Genomic DNA, 27,106 nt, shown 5'->3' on the forward strand with positions numbered 1-27,106 from the left:
GGTTGAGGTGGCGCTAATCGACGCAGGATCTCCATAAACCGTCCCTCTTTTTGACCAGACTTACAGGCGGTGGCTCAATGATGTCTTTCGCTAGCATCTTTTCAATTTAGGATTTGATGACATGACTCTCCGAAGCTGACACTCGGTAGGGTCGCCAATGGATGGGTGGATTATCGCCTGTATGTATACGATGCTTGACAAGTGATGTCTGGCCTAAGGGTCGGTTGTCCAGGTCGAATATATCCTTGTAGGAAAGCAATAGACTGCAGAGCTGTTCAGTCTCTGCAGGAGTGAGAGCCGGGGCGATGATTTTCTTAATGTCGTTGTCAGTACATTTAGCAGACCGGAAAGGCTCACAGGTAGCATCGACGGTGAAGGTGTCAACAGAACTAACTTCGAAAATAGTGATTGTAACCAGGGTGATATTTTTGGGCAGAACTTGCTCAGCCAGCCCGAAATTCACCACAGGGAGATACGTGCTACTGTCTGTTGTGGGTGAGAACGATGGTAGTTATGGGAGCGGAGATGTAATGACCATCGGGAACTGGCGTAGAAGGCGACATTTCAATGTATGTGCAGACCTGTGGTGGAACGTGAACAAAATCAATCAGTCTTAGGCGAATTTCATGTGGTGTCGGAGGAACTTGCACCAGAGGCAGGTCAAGACTCACAGTACTTGAGGAACAATCGATGAGCGCTAAATGGGCGGAGCCGAAGTCTAGGCCGAGTATGAGGTCATGGGGGCATTGGTGAAGCACAGTGAAAAGGACGACAGTATGGCGGCCGGAAATGCTCACATGTGCAGTACACATTCCGACCACGGTCACCGTGCTACCATCGGCGATTCGTATGAACCGAGTAACGGCAGGCGTAACAATTTTCTTTAAATAGCGGCGTAGACTGCTTTTCATAATCGATATGTGTGTTCCGGTATATATCAGTGCTGTGACGGGTGTGCCATCAACTTGTACTTCAAGAAGGTTATTTCTCGTAAACAGCGTCAAAGGAGGATTTTGCGACGAATGCGAGATTGCAGCACCACCTCGAGGTGCCGCAATGCCTAGTTTTTCTGCTGGGCGGCCCTGGGCAGGTCGACGACGGCGAGCGGTGAAGCTGGGGCGGACGTGTCTGACGACGCTGAGGTGAGGGCGAGCGAGCATAGCAGTGAGTCGACGTAGTGGCGTCGGAAGCTTCATAGAAGCGACGGGGTGAGGAACTTCGGGGCGAACTTGCATTCCAGAAGGTGTTTGGAGGAGGAGATGGCCAACAGCTCCGGCAGTGATGGGAATTGAGACCGATTCGGCCAGAGCAGAAACAGATCGGTATGTCGTCAGGCGTACGCCAGTCCGATGGATTCCTGGTAGTGTAGGGATGATGGACACTGTGAGGTGGACTGCAATATGACCGAGGCATAGGAGCAGGGAGGGTGTCAGGGCGACTTACGGAGCAGGCGCTGGCAAGTCCCATATTAGCTATATTAGAGGCGAGGCAGGAAACGCTGCTTCGAGTTCGCGGCGTACAATTCGGGTCACGTTTTCGCTTGGTGGTGACGAGCTAGATTGGCCGGTGGTGTCGGTACAGGAAGAGGTCGCTGCCGCATTTGGAAGCCGTGTAAACTTATTGTATATACGACGACTCTTCGCCTGCTCGAAACGGCGACATTCCTTCACGATGGCCTCGACAGTCGATAAGTTTCTAAAGACCGGAAGGTTGAATGTGTCGCCCGCGATCTCTTTGATAATGTGTCCAACCTTGTCCGCCTCTGTAATGGACGTGTCGATTTTATGACCGAGGACTAGGACGTCCTGAATGTATGAGACATACAACTCGGTAGCAGTTCTGGCACGCGTGGCGAGTTGTTGCTTGGAAGCTAGTTGTCGACCGGGCGGATTGCCAAAGACGGCCGACAGATTCTCTTTAAAAAAGTCCCAGCTAGTTAGCTCTCCTTCGTGTGTGTAAAATCACGTACGCGGTGTTCGGTCGAGGTAGTACACGACATTGGCCAGCATTATGGTCGGATCCCACCTGCTCACCTTGCTCACGCGCTCATACATCTTCAACCATTCTTCCACGTCAACGCCTTCGAGGCCGGTGACCTTGCCGGGGTCTTGTGGCTGACGTAGAGCAACGTACTGGGTATGCGTGGTCGGCATTGTAGCTGCACACGCGGTGCCTTCAACTCGAAGCATGGTCCCAGGCTGGGTGAGACGTCCGCTGCGAAGCTCCGTGGCGAAGACACGTACCCCACACGTCCACCAAAATGTCACGGGTATAAACTATTTACACGATGTAGTTACACGATGCGTACATATGCAGCAGCACAGAACCCCGAGAGGCAGTTGACACTTTGTCGTCTTTATAGTCGACGACTTTGTCCTCTTTTCCACCGTAACATGCTTCGGTGAGTATAGCCACCAGGGACTGAAATACCAGCGTTGTGTATAATGATGTGGGGTGTTTTATGGCGATAAGGCCAGGCGTGGTCAAAAGTGCCATGACAAATGCTAATGTGTAATGAGCCAATAAAGAAAGAAAGAAGAAGAAAGAGCAGAAGATAAGAAGATCACAAGAAAGGAAGAGGTGTCGGTGGAAAAAATAACGACAGAAAGAAGTCACCTTCCGAACGAAATAATAAAATGTATGATCGAAAAAGAAGTGATAAAGTGCACGAGGAGCTACGCGGGCAAAGGGAAAATGAGACACATAGCCTAGGAGAGCGGCGCAGCTACGTTCTGGAATGACGAGGGGCAAACTGAACTGGAGGCAGGACAAGGCGGGTGGAGCGGTGAGACGGCGGCGAAACCAGGGGAAGGTGCTCTTCAGCTGCCGCGGTAATCTGGTCATGAACTAACTCATCTTAAGATAGATGTTGCGAGGTTTCTGGACGAGCAATTAAGTATACAAATTGATGCCGTTTTGCCTTTGTGTCCATTCGAGAGCCTGCGACTATATTCTAGAGATGCAGCAAAATAAACACAAAAAGTGTTGTAGCGAAAAAGCTAATGCCCATGTTGATTGCAAAGCAACTAAGGATGTGGCTGCTTTTGCGGCCGTACAAAAACACCCTCAAATAAAAATAAGATGTCACGCAATAAAATAAAGGCATACAATGTACAGTACTCTTAAAAGGGAGGTATAGATGGTAATAAAGTCAATGAATCCGGAACATTTGTTTATCTATGAAAAAAAAAACAATGGCTGATAGGACACACAGCCGTATATGCAATGAAAAATCCGCTTGCCTTGATGACATAACTGCGTTGCAGTTGGTAGAAATTTAATAATTTGGGGGTCCACTTTAACTAAGCACCACACGGTACCTCTTTTTGCCACTGGCAACAACAAACAAAAATGCTTGAAGAAACGCACGAACATGCACATGACAATGAAAAAGCTAGTAAAGGATAGCTTCTAACAAGCGCGATGTGCTTAGATTGACCAGAAAACAAGATCTGTCAATAAAATGTATTTGAAATTAAGTCTGATTTGAACAAAGATTTGATTTGATTTCAAACACAGCTGCCAATAAAGCTAAGCTAAAGCGTTTCAGTTTAAAGTTCGTGGAAGCAAAAGCTATCTGCAATTATGAATAACTGCAGTGGCAAACAAAGGTGTTTTTCTGATGTGGCATGCGGAGAGCACCCAATACAGAAAAGGTAAGAAAAATGTGCCATCGCTCGTACTGAGTGCCCTGCTGTTTCACTCAAGTGGGTTAGTAGGAGGCCTTCAATAGTCTGCGAATGTCGATAGTGCAAACAAACACTCATTTGTGACATTAAAATCGGCACGGAGACAAACTGCACTCAGTAGCACATCTGCACTAAAAGCATTTGTCCGTTTTCAAGGTCTGCCTCTCTTTCTGAAAATGCTGCCTCTAGATTAAAGTAGTCGCTCCGATTGTGTAATGCTCCTCACCAATTCTTAAGATGCGCAATAGGAATAAATTTTCAGCTTTAAAGGGACACTTATGCAATATATTCAGTCGAGCTAGGGTAAAAGATAACGTTCCTGTAATAACGAATTCATGATTCAGATTGACAACAGAGCTTATGTGGGCTTCAAAATATTGGAACTGGAAAGCTGGAGTGACGCCAAATATTTTCGATTATATTACCAATAATGCAACGTCAGCACTGATAGATTCACGAAGATCGGCAAAGGGGAGGGTCACGCGGATATCATGTCAACTGATTCATTTTGGTAAGATCAACTGAAGCTGAAAAGCAGCAGCGGGACCTTGGGTGGCAATTCTTCATACAACAGTCATATCATAGGACACAAAAACAATAATAGACTTCTTGACGAATAATCTACACATAAACTTTGGCTTAGTACTTTTCATCAGTTTCCCTTCAACATCCATAGCATACAGTGGACTATGATCAATAGTGTGTAATAGCGGTGGTGGTGTGGACACACATATTTGAACACTATTAAGGTGATTTAAAACGAGTGAAAGTGCGTTTTTTCAACTCTAGTTTTCAACTCTAGAGAAAGGCTGGCACCGCCTCAATTTGATCTTGTATTCTGTAATTCTTTGTCTACAACTAGCAAGACCCATAACTACTGCGAGACTACCACGTCGTCAGCATCAATGCCTCAATGCGTGACGTCGTCAGCAAACACGGCATTGAGCACGCTTTCAACAACGTCGCTGCTGTACTGCAGTTACCAAACGCAACCACCTAAACACCTTCCGCCGCTTTGTACCTAAATGCGGCGTAAGTTCCTAAAGTACTTCCGCCGTTGTCCGTGACATCGCTCCTTACGCAGCTCTTCGGCACAAACGTCAAACCAGGACCACACCGTCTCTCTGGACGGATGACTATGAAGGCGCCTTTTAGACTCTTCCGCGACGTCTCACATCAGGTGTTTCCTCCCTTTTATCCCACAGCCTTGACACAGGGGGCCATGGCTTCGGCGCTGTTTCGCTGCAGTGGAGCCAGGCGTTGAAGAGCAAATCGTCGGGTATGCGAGCCGTACTCTTTCTCTTACTGAGCGATGTTATGCTATCACTAAACTAGAATTCCTTGGGCTTTACTAAAGTTTAGCCCTTATTTACGTGGCTGCCACTTCACACGTGTTACCGAAAACTTCATCTTCTCTGTTGGTTATCCTCCCTGAAAAATTCGTCCGGACTCCTCGCCGCAGGGCGCTTCGCCTACACGAGTATGAGTACACAGTCAGATATAGGTCTGGCAGCCAGCACCAAGACCATGACGCTTCGTCGCACTGCCCCTTATCGCCAAACGCCCGTGTTTCTCCTTCCATCTGTTCGACACCGCAAAGTCAACCGACAAATAGAAGGACTGTTAGCCGTATAAGATTCGTTACGTCGGCAGACATCCTTTCCTCAGCGGACCTCGGCTCCCTCAAGCGTGCAGATACATACAGCCCCAGTATTATGCACCGGCTCATTGGCATATGCCGTCCACCCAACATCCTCTTATGAAACGCACTTGCACGTATTAAATTGCATGGTGCATAATTACTTTAGTAAGTTCACAACCAAAGAGTACAAGTTTTACAACTACAACTACAAGTTTTACAAGCATTTCACTACGATGCCACGGCTGACAACTTAGGATTTAACAAAGCCTACGATCGCCTTAAGAGTCGCTGTTTTCGGCCTGGCCTGTACACTAGTGCTGCCAAGTACGTCGGTTCCTGGGCGTCATGTCGACACCGAAAACGTTCCACACCTCGTCCCCCCTGCCCTTTAAAACGAATGTGGCGCCCGTTTTTCCCGTCGCAATGGCACGTATAGACTTGTACGGACGCCTTTTGCTTACACGTACGAGTCAGGGCTGGATTGTCTCCGCCGCGGACCATATGACTCGCTGCGCAGAGACGGCAGCATTTCCTTCTAGTGCTGCCTCTGAATTCGCCGAGTTTCTCCTGCACGCCATAATCTTGCGCCACGATGCGCCTCGTGTTCTGAGCGACTGTGGCTAGGCTACTCTTCCTGATGGCCCTGGAGGCATCTAACACCATCCATAAGAAGCGTATCATCCCCAAATACATGGTCTTGCCGAGCGTTTCCATCGAATTTTGTCTGACCTGAGCTCTGCGTATGTTAAAGCTGACCACAAAACCTGGGACACTACACTTCTTTTCGTGACGTTTGCTTATAATATTGCTATTGATCGAACAATAGATTCCAAATTACAGCTCCACATTGCTCGTGTACGGTCATGCACTGTCCTTTCGTTCTGTATACCATTTAACCCTCTGCGCTGTCTGTCCCATCCACATCACTTACCAAAGAGTTCGCCACCCGCTACGCCCACTGTCATGAAACAGCACGCGCCATCACTGCCACCATTCAAGACAAAAGAAATGTCCGTGGTGATGCCACGTGTCGTCTCATTTCGTTCCGCCCAGGCGACGAATTCCCCCTATAGACACACGTTGGTGTACTGGGGCTATGCGGAAAATTTTCTTCATAGGAATCTTGGCCCGTGCACGATTATTGAAAGAACGTCTGCAGCAAACTAACGTGTTGCTCCTGTCAGCTCGGCTACTGGCCGCCACTACCGCAGCGTCCAAATCGTTCGCATCTCTCGCCTGAAGCCGTATCATCTCCGTTGCTGCTGTCTATGGCTTGCTGTCTTGCCGATCACTGTTCTAAAGACTGGAAGTTAGTGCGTGTGAAAAAAAATTTGTTCTGAATGTATACAGCCTACCTCACAGTCATCATGAACGTTTGGCTGTCGGGTACTAGCTCACTGACTTGAGCGGTTGCGTTGCCATGCAAACGCTGCGCCTTATTACCGGGCGTCGTGTAACACACAAGCATATATTTATATATATATATATATTGCTGCGACAACTTGGTCACATTCAAGTTGCGCGGCCTCCGTACTGGACACAATCCACGCCGTACCGCGGTGTTGTTCAGAAACAACAAGCAGCGAACCTCGTGGCAGGAGTAGGCGGGTGGACCCGGCTCGCATGCGCCACGCGCACGAGGGTTCGCGCGAGAAGGCCGAAGCCGACGGTTCGAGGCCAGTTTGAGAACGCGACTGCCAGGCTATTCTTCACGACCGCACTGACATTTAGTTGTGGACAAAAACTCGCCCTTAATATACATCGTTGTTTTATTAACATCGTTACATTGCTTGTGGAGGTGCGGCGTATGAGGCGAAGACCCACTGACGGAATCAGCATTGCCTCGACCACCAGCAAATCCATCCCGTGGAACTGACATCTGTACACCAGAGGACCACCCGCCGTCTTCGAGGTGACTCGCCCGAATTACGCCCTCTTCTCTTCATAACTGGTCGCGCTTTTGACTGCTTTGTTTTCAAGACGGTGCATGCGGTCAATGCTGCGGTGAGAAGTACCAATCACAGAAAATAAATTTTCCTTTAGCCGCTTCGATAAATATGCCTTTGTTTCATTTTCTTGTTCAGGGAAACCGAACAGGATAAGGTTATTGCGGCGCTGGCGATTTTTCTTATCGTCAACTTTTTTAGATAGCACTGTTGCTGTTCCATTCAGACGAGACACCGTCCGTGGTGTGTCATCAATTTTCGAAAAAGAATCAACTTTAGCTACGCGGTCTTCAATAAGTTTTATGGGGCACCATTTAGTTTCAATTCTTTTTGAACTACTCTCTGATCACGTTTAATGTCACTGAACGTCTTGCTCTGGCCGTTCAACGTTTGGAAAATCTGTTCGAGTTTTTCATCTATAGTCAAACCGGGGCCGAATTCAACTCGACATCACCACTTTTGACAAGCTTGAGACATACAGACGAACAATCACATACAAGCAGCGCTAGAATGCGGGGGCACGGCACGATGATCAGAGACAAACGATTACTCCTAATTAAAGCGATGTCGTGTCTCTGCGTGTGTGTTATTCCTGCAGTGTCCCGGGTCATATATCGCGGTTTTGTGGTATCGCTTTTTTGGCCAGCCGTCTGAGTTTTCTACGCCCCTCGAACGACCACACGTTGCCCCGTGGCCAGCAAACGTATCATCTGGCGATGAGTATTGGCCGAGCAGCTCCCGGAATCACTCCTCGGCATCTGACAGAAGTTTGGCACCCCCACCGCAAAGTCGTGCTCTGCGTTCTCCCTATCCGCTGCGTCGCACCAAGTCCCCTTCGGCACCGGAAAACTAGCTAGCGCGGTCGATCACAAAGACGTGCTAGTGACAAAGATACATCCTGTTTTGATGCTGAAAAACAAAGTGCGTATTCTTGTGCATATTATCCCTGTGATGGCTTTGGTGGATACAGGCACAACAATTTCGGTCATGAGGGTCTTTTTTGAGCACGTGTTAGGGCGCAAGGTTTTGTTTACATGGGACGAAGATTCAAAGTTCTGTGGAGTGAGTGGCGAGCCGTTGCGACCTATCGGGGTGTGTAGTGCTGACGTGTTTATGGGTGGCCATTTCATTACGACAGAGTTTGTAATTATTGTTCGGACGACCCATGAAGTGATTCTCGGCATGGACTTCTTGCGGTAGACTGCCGCACAGGGAAGGTGTTCATAAGTGGTAGGATTCCGTCAGGACTCATGGAGAACCCTGTAGATCGCGAAACTACACTGTGTGTTTGTTGTGATACGGTCGTACATGCATCATCTACCACTTGTACTCCCGTTGTCTGTTTCAGCGCGCATTCCTACAACTTCGATGCCACCGTAGAACCAAAGCACTTTAACCGCGTGACGAAGAATGTGTTGGTGTCTCGACGTGTGGTGTCGATAGAAGGCGGACGCACTGGCTGATGAACCGTAAGCTGTTCTAAGGAGCCCGTGATAGTACCAAACGGCATAACACTAGCCTTCGCTAGTGAAGACGCGTCTTTATCAGTGGCTAAACTAACAGAGGTGCCGGAAGAGCCTGAAGACCACACTTCGGAAACGGCCCTTTTGTCGATGGTAAATAAATAGCTCAGCACGAGTGAACGCCGAAGGGTAATGTGTGTGCTTTAGAAGCACGTTTCGGTATTCGACTTTATGCAGAAGGGCAAAACGCCAGCAATTCCCGCGTGTCAAACGCGGCACACTATCAACACGGGTTCAGGAAACCCGATTAGACAAAAGCCATATCGTATTTCATGATCAGAGCGCCAGAGTATCAACGAACCAGTAAACGAGATGATGCAAAAGGGAGTCGTACAAGAGAAGGCGAGTCTGTGGGCAGCTCCAGTGATTCTTGATAAAAAGATGGATCTTGGAGATTTTGCGTCGACTATCACCGTTTGAATGCTTTAACAAAAAGGGACGTGTACCAACTCCCACGTATTGATGGCGAAATAGGCTGTCTTCATTCCACCTCTTACTTGTCTTCGGTAGATTTACGATCCGGCTAGGGGCAAATTCCGATGCACCCTGACAAGGAGAAGACTGCCTTTGTAACCCGTGACGGGCTCTTCGATTATAATGATATACCACTTGAGTTCTGCAACGCTCCAGTAACTTTCGAGAGATTTATGAACACTGCTCTGCGCGGCTTGAGGTGGAGCATCTGCATGTGCTACATCGACGACGTCGTCATCTTTGTCCGCACCTTCAGCAAACACAACTCGCGTCTGCATATTGTCCTGAACTGTATTAGAAACGCTGGCGTAGTGTCAAACGACAAGAAATTCCACTTTTGAGATCTCCAAACCCTTATGCTTGGGCGCCTCGTTGATAAGAATGGCATCCGCACTGATCCCCAGAAAACAGAGCCGTTGAAGCGTTCAGTGCGCTGTGCTCAGTAAAGGAGCTCCGTAGTTCTCTGGGGCTTTGTTCCTATTTCCGCCGCTTTATTCCTAAATTCTCCGACGTCGCGTATCCACTGACAGGCCTGCTACGAAAAGACACCTCCTTTGAGTGGACTCCGGAGTGCGAAAATTGTTTTCATCATTTGAAGTTTGTGCTGAGGTCACGTCCACTTCAACACTTCAGCCTTTCAGCTCCGACGGAACTCCATACGGATGCCAGTGGTACAGGAATTGGTGACGTCCTAGTTCAACGCTACCGTGACCTCGAACACGTGACCGCATATGCATGTCGCTCATTAAGTAGGCCCGAGCAGTATTACACTGTCATCGAACAAGAAGGCCTCGCGGTAATATTAGCGGTTTCGTTCTTACCTTTATGGACACCCCTTTACAGTGGTCACCGACCACCACTCATTCTGTTGGCTTGTGAATCTCCGTGACGCTTGTGGCCACCTTGCGCGGTGGGCGCTCCGACTGCATAAATAAAGCTTCACCGTCTCTTATGAGAGCGGTCTACGACAAGCTCACGCGTACTGCATCTCGCATATGCCACTTACCACTACGGGCGGTGACGCCGATGACTTACATTACCTCGTGGCTTCTGTGTCGCCGCGTTTATCAGCCTTCGAGTGTTTCAAAGCCGAACAGCGAAAAGACAATAAATTAACACCGCTCTTCACCGCTACGATCGCCTCGACGACAGCAAACCATTTCTGTGTACGTGATGGACTCCTGTATTAGAACTTTTCCAGCACTGGAGCACGTTTTCTCCTACTAGTACCGGAGAGCCTTCGCGCAGCGATTCTGAAGGCTATGCACGACGACCCTATGTCTGGCCAATTAGGTTCGGCGAGGACGCTCTACCGGATCAAGGAACGCTTTTATTGGACTGGAATGCGACAGTCTGTTGAGACCTATGTTTGCAGTTGCATTCAGTGTCAATGCCACAAACAGCCATCAACTGGTCCAGCTGGTCTCCTGCAGCCGATCAAGCCTACAAGCACACTTTTCCAACAAGTGGGCATTGACTTCGTGGGCCCTTTTCCAAAATCAGCCAAGGAAGATCGTTGGATAGTTATTTGCGTCCACTACCTCACACGCTACTGCGAGACAGCGGCCGTGCCCTCCGCAACTGCCATTGGCATTTCAACATTCCTGCTGCAATATGTCATCCTGCGACATGGTCTGCCTCGCGTGATCATCAGCGATCGTGGACGACAATTGACAGTGGATATCGTAGAGGAGCTGCTTCGTTTGTGCGATTCTCACTTGCGTCACTCAACACCATACCATCCACAAACTAATGGGCTTACGGAACGCACCAACCAAACAATTGTAAACATGCTATCTATGTACGTTTCCTCCTTCCGCAAGAACTGGAATGATGTACTGACTTTTATCACGTACGCGTTCAACACCGCCAAGCACAAGACCACCGGCTATAGCCCTTCCTTCCTGCTGTACGCACGGCCACCCCGGTACACAATCGACACTGTTTTCCCTTACTGTAGTCACGAAAATCCCATTGTCGCGGAGGCCCTTTGCCTTGCCGAAGAAGCTCGTCGTATTGCTTGTTTGCGCACATTGGGATCGCAGGACAGATCAAAAGAACGCTACGACATTCGCCACAATCTGGTAACCTACCGCCCTGGTGATTTAGTCTGGCTTTGGAATCCAGTATGCAAACGCGGGTTATGCCAAAAGCTTTTGGCCACCTACGATGAACCGTTTGTTATTATTATCAGACTCACGGAAGTCACCTATAACACAGCTCGCCTCACGGCGAATGGTAGAAGAGCTGCCAAGACCCAAGTGGTCCATGTCTCCCCCTTGAAATTGATCACGTCAAGACAAATGGATTCACTGGCCCGGTGGGTTTTTTCTGCGACGAGAGTAAAAAAACCGCCGCGTCATTCCACTGTTCCTCCGGCTCCCTAACACGACTGTGACGTCGTCTTGCGTTGAACTTACCACTTCACCACCTTTAAACGTGTACGTCACACGTATTCGCTGCGAACTAGGGGCTGCAAGTCCTGTGCCGTTCCATTCACGCCCAATTGAACCCACCATTGAACAACCAGCCCCAGCGATCTCCCTCCTACAGGCATTTGTACGGAAACAATTTGCAAACGTAGGTTCTCTTGCTGCCTGTTGCGTCTGCCGACCTGACGCCCGACCGGTGCCGACTTCTCCGCCTCACGGCGATCTGTATTCCCTTCCCAGATACTGCAACCCTGCCGAGTGGCGAACTCCTGACCACAAGCCTATTTGCTTCCGTAGCCTCCGCAATGGCTAAGTCGCTTGCAATGTCGCACCTCCAGGACGTCGCCTTAGTTGAGCTCCTTTTCCCCGTCTCCTCGCCCATATGCCGATCCACGCCTTTACTCGCCTCACCGGATGCCTGCTACCTCTGATGTTTTCGTCGATGTCAGTCGTCCAGCTGGCTCGCCATCACCTCAGCGCCGTTGGTCCCCGTCGGCTCAGTCACGCCGCTATTCGTCGCCGACAAATTATGGAACATCCCGGACGGAAAACTAGGTCACGCAGATCACTGAGGTACTGCTGAATCATGTTCGTCCTTTCTAAATCCTCCGTTGGGGCTCCTCACCAACACGAACCTAATTGAAGTAGACGAACATGGTGTTCTGTTGACGGCATTATTCAATACTGGAGCCCAAGTGTCCATATTGAACACTAACCTACGTCGTTGGGCACTAACGTACGGCTACTTTTCGCCGACTCCATTCGGACGCCGCTTCCAGCCGGAAACTAGACGATGCAGCGCCTCGAGGTGACGCTGCATTGCTCCGTACGCCGCCAAACCCTCTACTGACGTTGCCCACTCATCTGAACCTTCTTGGCGTGCAAGTTGACGGTATTCCTGTATCTGCTCATATAGACACTGGGGCGCTGTTGTCGGTCATGAGCGCTGACCTTCGTAACTGGCTCAACAAAGTACTCACGCCCGCCACGACGCCTGTTGTCCGTGTCGCCGATGGTGGAACAGCCCCCGTAATTGGTACGTGCCGTCCGCGTCTCGTTCACCGATCGCTCCACTACCGTGCAATTTATAGTCATTGTCCACTGTCCCCACGACATCATCCTCGGCTTAGACTTCCTCTCCGCACACTCTGCTCTGATCGATTAGTTGGCCAGTACTCTCCGCCTTGACCTGCCTGTTCTGGATACCGCAGAACAACACCTCAGTCGCCTCAGTTCCATCGACTTCGTTCGCTTGCCACCTGCGGCACTGTCTTACGTTGACTTAGTGTCATCCCCAACAGTGCCCGACGATCACTACTTCGCGGCTCCTATGCAAGACGTCCTCCTTACACACGGGATCACAGTACCTCATAATGTTTTGTCTATTAAGGCGAATCGCATCTGCCTGCCAGTGGTCAATTTTGCCTTGGCGACACAAGTGCTGCCACGCGGTATGTCTCTGGCCCAGCTTTGCTCATTAGAGGATAACTCAGTAGCATATATTGCAGTAGATGACAATTCAGCCGATCCTCCTCTACCATCGCTTTCGCCAACTTGTATAATCGCTGACTTACAGAAATGATTGCGCCCGACATACCATCGGAGCACGCACGTGAGCTATACCGCGTTCTGATTTCCAACCACGATATTTTTTTCACTTTCACGATCGTCCTTTGTCCCAAACTACAGCTGTTAAACATCGCATTATTACCGGCGATGCTTTGCCGGCTATGCTCACTGAAAGATCCCACAGGAAGACTTGGTCGCTGGGCCTTACGCCTCTAAAAGTATTCGTAATCTGCCACCTGCAAATCTGGCCGACTACAAAAGGACGCTGATTGCGCATCTCGCCACCCAGTAGACAAGACTAACGACGCCGAGGGTCTGCGCTCTACACTTTCCGATGCATCCGTTCGCGGGTATGTCGTCCACGGCGGCATTCTGTATTGAAGGAACTTCCTCCTTGATGGATCTGATCTTCTTCTTGTCGTTCCAAAACATCTACGGCAGACTGTGCTCTTTTACATGCATGACGCACCCACTGCAGGACATCTTCGGGTAACCCGCACGTACGACCGCGTACACCGCCGCTTCTATTGACCTAGTCTCGCTCGCTGCGTCCGCCGCTCTGTTGCTGCCTGTGATACCTGCCAGCGTTGGAAAACGTCTGAGGTGCTACCTGACGGTTGAATTAGACCTCCTCAGTCCATTCGCACGTCATCCTCTGGGAACAAATGGGTAGCCGTCGCAACTGATTACGACACCCGATACGCTATCTCGCGGGCTCTCCCTAACAGTTGCGACACTGACGTCGGGGACTTTCTCTTACATGACATTATCCAGCTTCTTGGCCCCCAGCAACAGCTGTTTACTGACTGTGGTCGTAACTTCATCTCGAAAGTTATCGCCGTCACTGGGCGTTACTGCTCCGCTCAGCCCAAGCTGACTACCTCATACCATCCTCAAACCAATCGCCTGACAGAGTGGCTAAAGCGTCCTCTTACCGATATGATGTCCACGTGTGTTTCCAAGGACCAGCACGACTGAGACACAACCCTTCCTTACGTCACCTTTGCCTATAATTTCTCCCGGCACGATAACGCCGGATTTTCTAAATTCTATCTGCTGTAATGTCGCGAGACGACCTTGCCCCTTGACACGACACTTCCTCCTGCTGCAACCTCAACAAGCGAGTATGGGCGCGATGCCATCGCCCTCGCCAACCATGCAGGCCAGGTTCCCGTGCTCGACTGACGGCCTAGAAAACCACTCAGCAGCGTCGGTACAACGCCCACCACCGTGACGTACAGTTTTCACCTGGTGCGCTTGTGCTCCTGTGGTCGCCCTCTCGTCACGTCAGACTTTCTCAAACGCTCATTTCGCGATACATAGGGCCCCACCGCGTGCTGCGCCAGGTGATGCCTGTGTTGTACGAAATTGATCCCGTACGTTCAACCTCGTCCCCTACTTAGGCATCCAGTGATGTCGTGCGCGTCAGTAGCCTCAAGGCCTACTACACTGCTTCCGAGTCCGGTGTTTGATCCCTCCGCGACGGCGCTTTTGCCGCCGGGGCTAGAGCTACGGAACAGCATTTACGATGAGGTAGAGGCGAGCTGTGTGAAGACGACGACGACGATTGAAGGCTAGCGTGGGCTCTTGCCTCTTGGCCAAGTGCGGCGTATTTTCTTGTAAATATACTTGTATGTAGGTTTTCGTCTGCGTCCTCCTACGTAAGAATATGCTCTTTTTGCAATAGGCCACTGCGACATGAAGTGATTGTACATTTTACACCCCAGCAATAAAATACATAGATTGCGGGGAGAAAACTACAATACTTATGTCTAAGATTATTATTTCACATCGGCGAAATGAAGTATGATGTTATTTTGTTGTCTCACGATAGTACTCAGACGAAATGAGAAAAGCTTATACACCACATCCGAAGGGTCTATCCAGTCGGTAACATCTGTAGTTCGTTATACTGTTACGCGCGAAGGAGACCGCCTATCACCCTTACGGATGTATGGGGCTGTTTATTTTAGGTCGCGAAGGTGACGCAAGAGCGGCCAGCTCATTGATCAAATCAACGTTATTCTCTTCTTCTTACCACCACTCGGGACCGCAAGCACGTTTATCGGTCTTCGTTTTCTTCATGCGTAACATTCATCTCGTCGCAGAAAAAAACCCACCGGGCCAGTGAATCCATTTGTCTTGACGTGAACAATTTCAAGGGAGCGACATGGACCACTTGGGTCTTGGCAGCTCTTCTACCACTCGCCGTGAGGCGACTATGCTATAGGTGATTTCCGTGAGTCTGATAATAATAAACGGTCCATCGTAGGTGGCCAAAAGCTTTTGGCATAACCCGCGTTTCCATACTGGATTCCAAAGCCAGACTAAATCACCAGGGTGATAGGTTACCGGACGGTGGCGAATGTCGTAGCGTGCTTTTGATCTGTCCTGCGATACCAAAGTGCCCAACGAGCAATATGACGAGCGTCTTCGGCAAGGCAAAGGGCCTCCGCGACAACGGGATTTCCGTGACTACAGAAAGGGAAAACGGTGTCAATTGTGTACCGGGGTGGCCGTGCATACAGCAGGAAGGAAGGGCTATAGCTGGTGGTCTTGTGCTTCGCGGCGTTGAACGCCTACGTGATAAAGGTCATTACGTCATTCCAGTTCTTGTGGAAGGAGGAAACATACATAGATACCATGTTTACAATTGTTAGGTTGGTGCGTTCCGTAAGCCCATTCGTTTGTGGATGGTATGGTGTCGAGTGACGCAAGTGAGAATCACACTAACGAAGCAGCTCCTCTACGACATCCGCTGTGCATTGTCCTCCACGATCGCTGATGATCACGTGAGGCAGACCATGTCGCAGGATGACATATTGCAGCAGGAATGTTGAAATGCCAGTGGCAGTTGCGGTGGGCACGGCTGTTGTCTCGCAGTAGCGTGTGAGGTAGTGGACGCAAACAACTATCCAACGATCTCCCTTGGCTGATTATGGAAAAGGGCCCAGGAAGTCAATGCCCACTTGTTGGAAAGGTGTGCTTGTAGGCGGGATCGGCTGCAGGAGACCAGCTGGACCAGTTGATGGCTGCTTGTGGCATTGACACTGCATTCAGCTGCCCACATAGGTCTCAACAGACTGTCGCATTCCAGTCAAATAAAAGCGTTCCTTGGTTCGGTAGAGCGTCCTCGCCGAAAATAATTGGCGAACCAAAGGGTCGTCGTGCATAGCCCTCAGAATCGCTGTGCGAAGGCTCTCCGGTACTAGTAGGAGAAAACGTGCTCCAGTGCTGGAAAAGTTCTAATACAGGAGTCCATCAAGAACACAGAAATGGTTTGCTGTCGTCGAGGCGATCGTAGCGGTGAAGAGCGGCGTTAATTTATCGTCTTTTCGCTGTTCGGCTTTGAAGCAATCGAAGGTTGGAAAACGCGGCGACACAGAAGCCATGAGGTGATGTAAGTCGTCGGCGTCGCCGCCCGTAGTGCTAAGTGGCATATGCGAGAGGCAGTACGCATCAGCGTGTCGTAGACCGCTCTCATAAGAGACGGTAAAGCTGTATTTATGCAGTCGGAGCGCCCACCGCGCAAGGTGGCCACAAGCTTCACGGCGATTCACAAGCCAACACAAAGAGTGGTGGGCGGTGACCACTGTAAAAGGGTGTCGATAAAGGTAAGAACGAAGCCGCTGAACCGCTAATGTTACCGCGAGGCCTTCTTGTTCCATGAGAGTGTAATTCTGCTCGGGCCTACTGGATGAGCGACATGCATATGCGATCACGTGTTCGAGGTCACGGTAGCGTTGAACTAGGACGGCAACAATTCCTGTGCCACTGGCAATTGTATGGAGTTCCGCCGGAGCTGAAAGACTGAAGTGTTGAAGAAGTGGACGTCACCTCAGCAGAAACTTCAACTGATGAAAACAATTTTCGCACTCCGGAGTCCACTCAAAGGAGGTGTCTTTTCGTAGCAGCCATGTCAGCGGATACGCGACGTCGGAGAATTTAGGAATAAAGCAGCGGAAATAGGAACAAAGCCCCAGAGAACTACGTAGCTCCTTGACAGAGCACAGTGCACTGAACGCTTCAAGGGCTCTGTTTTGTGGGGATCAGGGCGGATGCCATTCTTATCGAAGAGGCACCCAAGCATAAGTGTTTGGAGGTCGCAAAAGTGGAATTTCTTGTCGTTTGAAACTACGCCAGCGTTTCTAATACAGTTCAGGACAATATCGAGACGCGAGTTGTGTTTGCTGAAAGTGCGGCCAAAGATGACGACGTCGTCGATGTAGCACATGCAGATGTTCCACCTCAAGCCGCGCAGAGCAGTGTTCATAAATCTCTCGAAAGTTGCTGGAGCGTTGCACAGCTCAAGTGGTATCACATTAAATTCGAAGAGCCCGTCAGGGGTTACAAAGCAGTCTTCTCCTTGTAAGGGTGCATCGGAATTTGCCAATAGCCGGATCGTAAATCTACTGAGGACAAGTAAGAGGTCGTACCTTTTTGTTATAGCATTCAAACGGTGATAGTCGACGCAAAATCTCCAAGATCCATCTTTTTATCAAGAATCACTGGAGCTGCCCACAGACTCGCCGACTCTTGTACGACTCCCTTTTTCATCATCTCGTTTACTCGTTCGTTGATACTCTGGCGCTCTGATCATGAAACACGATATGGCTTTTGTCTAATCGGGTTTGCCGAACCCGTGTTGATGGTATGGCGCGTTTGAGATACGGGAATTGCAGGTGTTTTGTCCTTCTGCGTAAAGTCGAATACCGAACCGTGCTTCGAAAGCACACGCATTATCCTTCGACGTTCACTTGTGCTGAGCTATTTATTTACCATCGACAAAAGGGCCGTTTCCGAAGTGTGGTCTTCAGGCTCTTCGGGCACATCTGTTAGTTTAGCCACTGATAAAGACGCGTCTTCACTAGCGAAGGCTAGTGTTATGCCATCTGGTACTATCACGGGCTCCTTAGAACAGTTTACGGTTCATCAGCCAGTGCGTCCGCCTTCTATCTACACCGCACGTTGTGACACGAACACATTCTTCGTCACGCGGTTAAAGTGCTTTGGTTCTACGGTGCCATCGAAGTTGTAGGAACGTGCGCTGAAACAGACAACGGGAATACAAGTGGTAGATGATGCATGTACGACCGTATCACAACAAACACAGTGTAGTTTCGCTATCTACAGGGTTCTCCAGGAGTCCTGACGGAATCCTACCACTTATGAACACCTTCCCTATGCGGCAGTCGACAGTAGCACCACACTACCGCAAGAAGTCCATGCCGAGAATAACTTCATGGGTCGACCGAAGAATAATTACAAACTCTGTCGTAATTAAATGGTCACCCAAAAACACGTCAGCACTACACACCCCGATAGGTCGCAACGGCTTGCCACTCACTCCACAGAACTTTGAATCTTCGTCCCATTTAAACAAAACCTTGCGCCCTAACACGCGCTCAAAAAGGACACTCTTGGCCGAAATTGTTGTGCCTGTGTCCACCAAAGCCATCACAGGCATAATATCCACAAGAACACGCACTTTGTTTTCAGCATCAGCACAGGATGTATCTTTGTCACTAGCACGTCTTTGTCATCGACCGCGCTAGCTAGTTTTCCGGTGACGAAGGGGACTTGGTGCGACGCAGCGCTGAAGGAGAACGCAGAGTACGACGTTGCGGTGGGGGTGTCAAACTTCTGTCAGATGCCGAGGAGTGATTCCGAGAGCTGCTCGGCCAATACTCGTCGCCAGATGATACGTGTGCTGGCCACGGGGCACCGTGTGGTCGTTCGATGGGCGTAGAAAACTCTGACGGCTGGCCATACCACATGGTCATATGCTGGTTGCAAAACCGCGATATATGACCCGGGACACTGCAGGAATAACACGCACACAGAGACACGACTTCTCTTTAATTAGGAGTAATCGTTTGTCTCTGATCATCGTGCCATGCCCCCGCATTCTAGCGCTGCTTGTATGTGATTGTTCGTCTGTATGTCTCAAGCTTGTCAAAAGTGGGGATGTCGAGTTTAATTCGGCCCCGGTTTGACTATACATGAAAAACTCGAACAGATTTTCCAAACGTTGAACGGCCAGAGCAAGACGTTCAGTGACATTAAACGTGATCAGAGAGTAGTTCAAAAAGAAGTGAAAGTAAATGGTGCCCCATCAAACTTTCGAAGACCGCGTAGCTAAACTTGAGTTTTTTTGAAAATTGATAACACACAGCGGGCGGTGTCTCGACTGAACGGAACAGTAACAGTGCTATCTAAAAAAAGGTGACGATAAGGAAAATGTCGAGCGCCGCAATAACCTTATCTTCGGTTTCCCTGAACAAGACAAGTTTCCCTGTTTTAAACTCTCGCCCTGTTGACATTGTTGACCAGTTTAAATGTCTAGGCGTGATATTCATTACCAATCTGTCCTGGGAACCGCATGTGAATTTTGTATTAGCCAAACTTGCTCGAATAACCGGTGTAGTCGGCCTTCTCCGGTACATGCTTTCTACTAAAACGAAAATATTGGTCTACAATTCTCTTTTCTATCCACACGTCAACTATTGCCAACTTGTCTGGGGCACAACTACTTTCTCTAACACACAAAAAATATTCCTTATGCAAAAACGGTATCTACGCCACGTATACAATGCTCGTCATAATGCAACCACTGCAGAATTTTTTCACAGGGCACATGTTATTACAGCTCACAAGCTATACCGGTACCGTTTGAGTGCTCGGTTTAAATATGAGGTGAAAAAAAATATTCATAGCCTCGATGCCTTGGCACATTTAGAAACAAATGAGAAATATTACAATACTAGACGTGGAGAAAACTGGAAGGTTGCTGTACCACGCTTGAATTCTGGTATGGAACGTTTGTGTTTCTCTCTGCTATCTCTTTTAAACTATTATCAGTCACTAAATTTTGATTTATTAAGTTGCTCCACTGTTACACTTAGAGACCTGTTTGCTTATTGACTAACCTGATTTCAGCTATTCTGGTGTTTGTTTTTATCTAGCTCAAGACTTTTTCTTTTCTTCTGCATTTATCAAGTGCCTTGAAACGCTTATTGCCTGTTCATTCTTTTGTGTTGACTGTGTTTGATTGATCTGGCTCAGGACTTTTTATTTTATTTATTTGCTTTGATCAAGTGCCTCGATTTGTTTATTGCTTGTTTATGCTCTGGTGCTGTCTAGACGCTGCCTTATATATGGGTCTGCGGACTCGTCAAGCCGCCAAGTGGCAGCTTTTTTTCCGTAGCCCCTCCATCTGTAGCACCTGATGGAAAATAATGATTTGATTGATTGATTGAAGACAATGAAACAAAGGCATACTTATCGAAGCTGCTAAAGGAAATGATTGGTACTTCTCACCGCATCATTGAGCGCATGCACCGTCTTGAAAAACAGCAGTCAAAAGCACGACAAGTTATTTTCGGGCTGTATGATTTCAAGGAAAAATAGCAAATTATGCGCGATTCTCCTAATTTGAAAGGCATGAACGTTTCGATAAGCGATGGTTTCTCAAAGAGCGTGGTGCACAGCAGAAAGTGCCTTTGGGAAAGAGCTAAAAATGAGAAGTCGAGTGCGCCTAGTTTATGACAGGCTTTATGCGGCCGGCAAGGCGGGTTACTAGGAGGATGATACTTCCACACGTAGGCCCTGTGGGGAACCGCGTCGTCATGACAAAAGTAGCAACATAGGCGGCAGATAAATGTCGCACGAAAAGGGAAACAGATCTGACAGCAGGGAAGAGTGTCCCTGGCAGACAAGTAGTTTTAAACGTCAATGCACGGAGCACATGCAACAGATCTTCACTTTTGGAAGCTGTCCTCTTGGAACATAAACCGGATGTCGTAATTGTAACTAAAACCTGGTGAAATAAATCAATTTAGAGTGCTTGTTTCCTTCCGCCGAACTATATGGTTTGTCCCAAAGACAGAGAATCCAGAGGAGGAGGTGTTGCTATTGTTTATAAAACTTCGATGGATCTCGTTGAAGTTTCATCCCCTCGGGAACTGGAGTGTATTGTGGGTACCACAGAGATCGGTGGCCTGTATTTTCTTTTTGTTGCAGTATATCGCCCCCTCCACCCCCCGATACCACCGAAGAATGCATGCTATTCCTCGAGTTCTTTCTTGAAAAGTTTAGCAACAGCAATTGCAGGATCTAATGGCCGGAGATATAAATTAACCGAATATTGACTGGGTATATTATCGGGAAGATCAAAATGATCAGGCAGTGTCTCGTGTTCTTCTTAATCTGACTTTTTCCCTTGACTTAAGACAAATATTAACTATGCCCACATGGAACCTACGAATCAGGAGAATCACTACTGGATTTGGCGTTTTCGAGCAGATCCGTCACACAATGGAAATACGGGTGTGATATTTTAGAAGCAATTTCTGACCACGAAATGGTGATCAGCTATGTCTCTACCACATGTAACCGAGAAGAAGAAGAAGTTTATTTTACCACATAAGTACACTGATATATACAAAGCGGTAGGGATGGCAGGATAAAAGCCGCATAACGGCAGCTTGACTAGTCCCACCTCCCCGTGAACAGGCAGCAACATGGCAAGATATTCGTAGCACATACTTGTGGTAGGGTCAATATATACATATTCACAGACGCATGTATATACACACATATATACATATATATAGATATATAGATACACACATGCATATACGCATACATGTATGGAAGAAAACCAGAAAAGACAACCTAGAAATAGCAAAGAAATAATTTTCAGTCGACAAACCAAAAAGTTAAATATTCACAGAAATTTTTGCAGTAATGTGCTCTTGGATATATGGCGTATGTTTACATCATGTAGACTATATTTGTTAAGTGTAGAGGGAAGACAGTACGACAGTGCTTGAAGGCCATAGTTCGTCCGAGGGCGCGGGACTTCCCAGTGTTCCGTATATCGATTTAGGCGAAAAGAAGGATTCCGCTGCAAGTTCGCGATGTTTATGATATGATTAGAACCCTTAATCAAGTCACGTTTAAAAGAACAGATGAGTTGATACTCGTAAAGGTGGTCTACACGTAAAATCTCGAACTTCCGGAATATGTCACGCGTATGTCCAATGTAAGGTAAGTCTGATATAGCACGTAAGGCATTCTTTTGAACTGAAACTAAATTACCTAATGATTTCTTAGTACTATTTGACCAGACCAGGTTACAATAGCGCAGGTGAGAAGCAAATAGTGCGTTATAAACCATAAGTTTCTGTGGTATTGGTAGTAGCCTCTTGCATCTGCGCAACATACCTAACGCTTTACTAAGTTTATTTCGTAAGTAATCGGTGTGGTGGTCCCATAGCATCAATTCATGAAAGATAACACCCAATGTTTTTGCTGTAGCGGAAAGTTCTATTTTTGTGTCATTGAGTGTGAGGCATTGGGTGAGGTCACAAGGCGTGGACTGCGCTCTAAAGAGGACTGCTTTTGTCTTGGAGCAGTTTAACTGGAGAGAAATTTTACAGACCAGTTATATATCTTGTGAAATATTTCCTTTGCAAAATTGGCGAGTTGATCCTCCTTAGTTCCTGAGAAGAATAAACTAGTATCATCTGCGTAAATAATATAGTTAATGGTAACATCAATATTAACAATGTCATTTATGTAAATGATAAATAGAAGTAGTCCCAATATGCTACCTTGAGGCACACCTTGCTTAATAAGTTTAAACGAAGATGATTTTCTATTTATTGATACGCATTGCTTTCTGTTGGTTATATAACTTCTAATTCAATCTAAAACTATACCGCGTGTACCATAACAATTCAATTTTTGTAATAGTGTTTCATTGTTAATTCTGTCGAAAGCTTTTGAGAAATCAAGGAGTACTCCCAATGTTAGTTTTCGCGCCTCTATATTTTTCAAAATTAGTTCCTTTTGTTTAAAAAGAGCAGTTTCAGTCGAGCAGCCTGACCTAAAGCCATATTGACATGGTGTTAAAACAGAATACTTGTTAAAAAAGGCAGTCATTCTAAGGAGAATAATTTTTTCTAAACCTTTCGAAAACAGTGGAAGAATTGAGATTGGTCTATAGTTACTTAAGCTTTCCCTTTCTCCGCCTTTGTACACCACAGCTACCCTTGCAATTTTCATCTGTTGAGGAAAAACACCAGAGGTTAGGGAGATGTAAATGTGATTGAGGCAAGGGGTGAGCAGGTCAATAAAAAACAATTGGTTGTATTTTTAATCCGTGCACATCCTCACTTTTAGATCGCCTAAAATTTTTGAACACATTTAAAACCTCAGTGTCATCAGTCTCATCAATATACAAAGAATGCGCAAGGGGACTGGGCAAATACATCAAGGCATCTTGATCATAAGTGCTTTCAACTAGTGAGGCAAAGTAATCATTAAATTTATTGGCGAGTGCTTCATCTTTAGGAACCTCATTACCAACATTGAGCTCTTTAATAGTACTGGCGGGTCGCCTTGATGATATAACAGAATTCAGCTTATTCCAAGTCTGTTTTGCATCAACGATACCATCGAACATGGAGCAGTAATAGTCGCATTTAGCTTGTTTTTGCAGCATAGTCAGGTTATTTCGATATTTCGTAAACTGCTTCAAATCATCTGGGTCACGGCTATTCAAAAACGCATAGTACAGCCTATTCTTTTCTTTTATCATTTTGATTAGCTTAGAGGAGATCCATGGCTTGCGAGCGTGTTTAGGTTTTTTTACGTGCCTGTAAGGAAAGTGTTTTTGGTATACTGTGCACACGATCTTAATGAAGCGGTCATAGGCGCTATCAGGTGATGATGAGGAGAGTATATCATCCCAGCTCAACGAGCTTATTTCGCCACGAAAGCAAGAAAGAGATTGTGAAATAATGTCTTGGAAATAAATGTCTGATTTCACCGGGTGCCTCTGTTTAATTTCAACCGTAGTAATTAGGCAAATTGGCAAATGATCACTGATAGCGATACTTATCGGACCATGCTGTAGTAGATTAGGAGAATTTGTTATAAATAGATCTATCAAGGTGGCTGTAGCAGCTGTAATACGAGTTGGGGTAGTTTTAACATATGAAAGGCCATGCGAAAGAAGTAGATTTGACAGGTCAGTTTGTGTGCTAGTCTTTGTGAGCATGTCAATGTTGAGGTCACCTCCGAGTACTAATGTATAATTATTTTCATTAACAAACCAAAAGAATTCATCTAAATATTGAAGAAAATTGTTGATGTTGCCGTGAGGAGGTCTATACACAACAGTAAAGAGAGAGTTTTCGAATTTTAAACACAGAATTTCAATGTCTTCACAGCATCGAGACCATTCATCAATATACTGATAGCCGATACTTGTTTCAACATATATGCATACACTGCCGCCTCTAGTTTCGCTATTTATGTAGGCCACATTATGCGCATCAATATGCACAATGTCGGTGTCGTTGCGGTACCAAGTTTCAGTCAACATAATCACAGAAAAGTTAAATTTAAATTCATCTAGAAAATTCCACAATTCGTCTTCTTTAGAACGGGCTGACTGTATGTTCATATGCAGGAAACTCAGAGTCGATAGGCGCTGATGCGCAACAATCCTGCTTAATTCAGAGGGACTAGTACATTTCAGAGCCATTTTGAAACTTAATTCTCAGGGGAAAAAAAGACAGCCATTGCAATGTAGAAACAGTGCCGTTGGCATAGACGAATAAGATGCTATATATGCAAAACCAACTGCTGAAGAGAATATTAAGGGGAATTTAAATTTTTATGTGGGTGACGCCCTCAACCGCAACACTGTAGCAAGCAAGAAGAAATGAGTGCAACACTGATGTACTATGGACTCTAAGGTGTACAATATTGGTCAAAAGGTTAACGTTCATAAACAGAACTTCTGTTTCCGACAGTAGTTTAGAGCTCCCATACATAAAGACACTATCAGGCGCATTTGCTAGGTACGAAACCACATAGATTCGGAAAATGTGCGTGGGTGTCTGATGAATCGCGCCGTTAACTGTTTTCAAAAATATCGAGAAAAGCAAGAAGAACCATAGGTTCCTAGATTGTTCTTGAGCCATTCTATCTGTTGGCACCATGACATAAGTGGCGTTGAGTATGCAATAGCGGGTAACCTAACGCACCTTGTCTAGGTACGAGTCACAGGTAACATGTAGGACAGGCGAATTTTCAGACTTCCACATCAGGATCTTTCCCTGTGACATCCACACAAACTTCCGTTCTTTTTCTCGCCTCAGTTGTCGAGCTCTACCCAATAGACCCTTGTTTTCAACGCACAGATGCTCATTGATATATACAGGATTACTCTCTTCCAAGCCCAGGGTCCCAGTGCTTAACTTAGCGGTTCGCGCAGTAGAGAGTACGCTGTCTCGTGCAGACCTAGCCGAAAACTTTATGATCACGTTTGGTTTGTTGTTATCTTTAGAAGGGACACGATGTACTACATCAATGTCACTGTCCGTGACACTTGTGCCTATACATGTGGCAATTTGTCCAACACTTCTTCTCAGATCTTCGTTTGCAACTAACGGTAGTCCTTTACCCTCAAGGTTCATGTTCCTGCTGTATTGTTTCAGCTCAACTATTTCTCTCTTTGCTTCTTTCAGTTCTTTACTTAGTTGCTCATACTCTTTTACATCGCTGATTTTCAGCCGTCACTGCAGTCAGCTCGCGACGGAACGCGTCAACATCCTTTTTGAATTGTTCGAAACCGTCGTTCATAAAGCCAATGGAGTCGCGAATGGCTCCAAGTTTACAGCGAATCTCTGTATTGGAGTTAGCAACAGCACCGACGACATTTCTCATGTCCGTCGCAAACGCCTCAAGCTTAGCTGTCAGTTCAACCAACACTTTTGTGACTTCCTCTATAGTACCTGGCTGCTTATCAGCAGGAGACTTTGCGACATCGCGCAGGCTTCCAGAGCCAGAACCCTCCATAGCCTAAATGCGGCACAGATATGGCATATACGACACTCTAACCAGTAGTCACAACAAGGTAAAAGCACTACAAGACTCGTGGCAGCAACAGCGACGACAGGGGAGGAGCTGTGCTACAGCACAGAATAAGAAATGCCACCAACCTGCAAAAATCCACACAGTTGATAAAATGACATGCGTACGTCGCCGCTGCCGCTACCAGAGTGAAACCAGCTTTCCATGAAAACACCGCCCCCAAGACAGAAGCGACAGAAGGCCGTGGTTACAGTACAGTCAGGCAGATGGCGGGACGCGCAGAACAGTCCTGGTCAGGTATCAGATGAAGCGCCGGCCTCTGCAAAAATCCACACAGGTTGATTAAATGACGTGCGTACGTCGCCGCTGCCGCTGCCAGAGTGAAGCCAGCTTTCCATGAAAACACCGCCCCCAAGAAAGAAGCGACAGAAGGCCGTGGTTACAGTACAGTCAGGCAGATGGCGGGACACGCAGAACAGTCCTGGTCAGGTATCAGATGAAGCGCCGGCCTCTGCAAAAGTCCACACAACTTGATTAAATGACGTGCGTACGTCGCCGCTGCCGCTGCAAGAGAAAATAATAAAGAAAATAATAAAACTTTGCCATCTATATACTAACTCTCTCGAATCTGGCGACGTTCAAAGAGACTGGAGGGTGCTAATGTAGTACCAATTCACAAACAGCGATACAAACATGTGGCTAATTACCGACCCATCTGTTTGACAAGTACTTGTTGCAAAACGATACAGCAGATCTTAAATACCCACCTAAATTTGTATAAGAAAACGACATTTTGGGTAAAACCCAGCATGGCTTTCGCCGTGGGCACTCCATAGTCACTCTCCTCACTGAAGTTACGCCTGAAATCGGTCAATGTCTTGATGAAAGCGGTCAAATGGATATTGTCTTTATCGATTACGCAAAGCATTCGACAGAACAT

The 27,106-nt window shown here is 47.3% G+C and overlaps 1 long non-coding RNA gene across 1 annotated transcript in view; it reads right to left on the minus strand.

Annotated features, from left to right (window-relative positions):
- LOC140213517 (uncharacterized) overlaps window positions 1–26,692 on the minus strand; it is a 42,401-nt gene extending 15,709 nt beyond the window's left edge. The window contains exon 1 of the long non-coding RNA XR_011890377.1: window positions 26,295–26,692. This is a non-coding gene — a long non-coding RNA (uncharacterized lncRNA). The remainder of the gene's footprint in view (window positions 1–26,294) is intronic.
- Between the last annotated feature and the right edge of the window lie 414 nt (window positions 26,693–27,106).

The sequence above is a fragment of the Dermacentor andersoni genome, chromosome 10 (genome assembly GCF_023375885.2).
Source record: "Dermacentor andersoni chromosome 10, qqDerAnde1_hic_scaffold, whole genome shotgun sequence".
NCBI lineage: Eukaryota > Metazoa > Arthropoda > Arachnida > Ixodida > Ixodidae > Dermacentor > Dermacentor andersoni.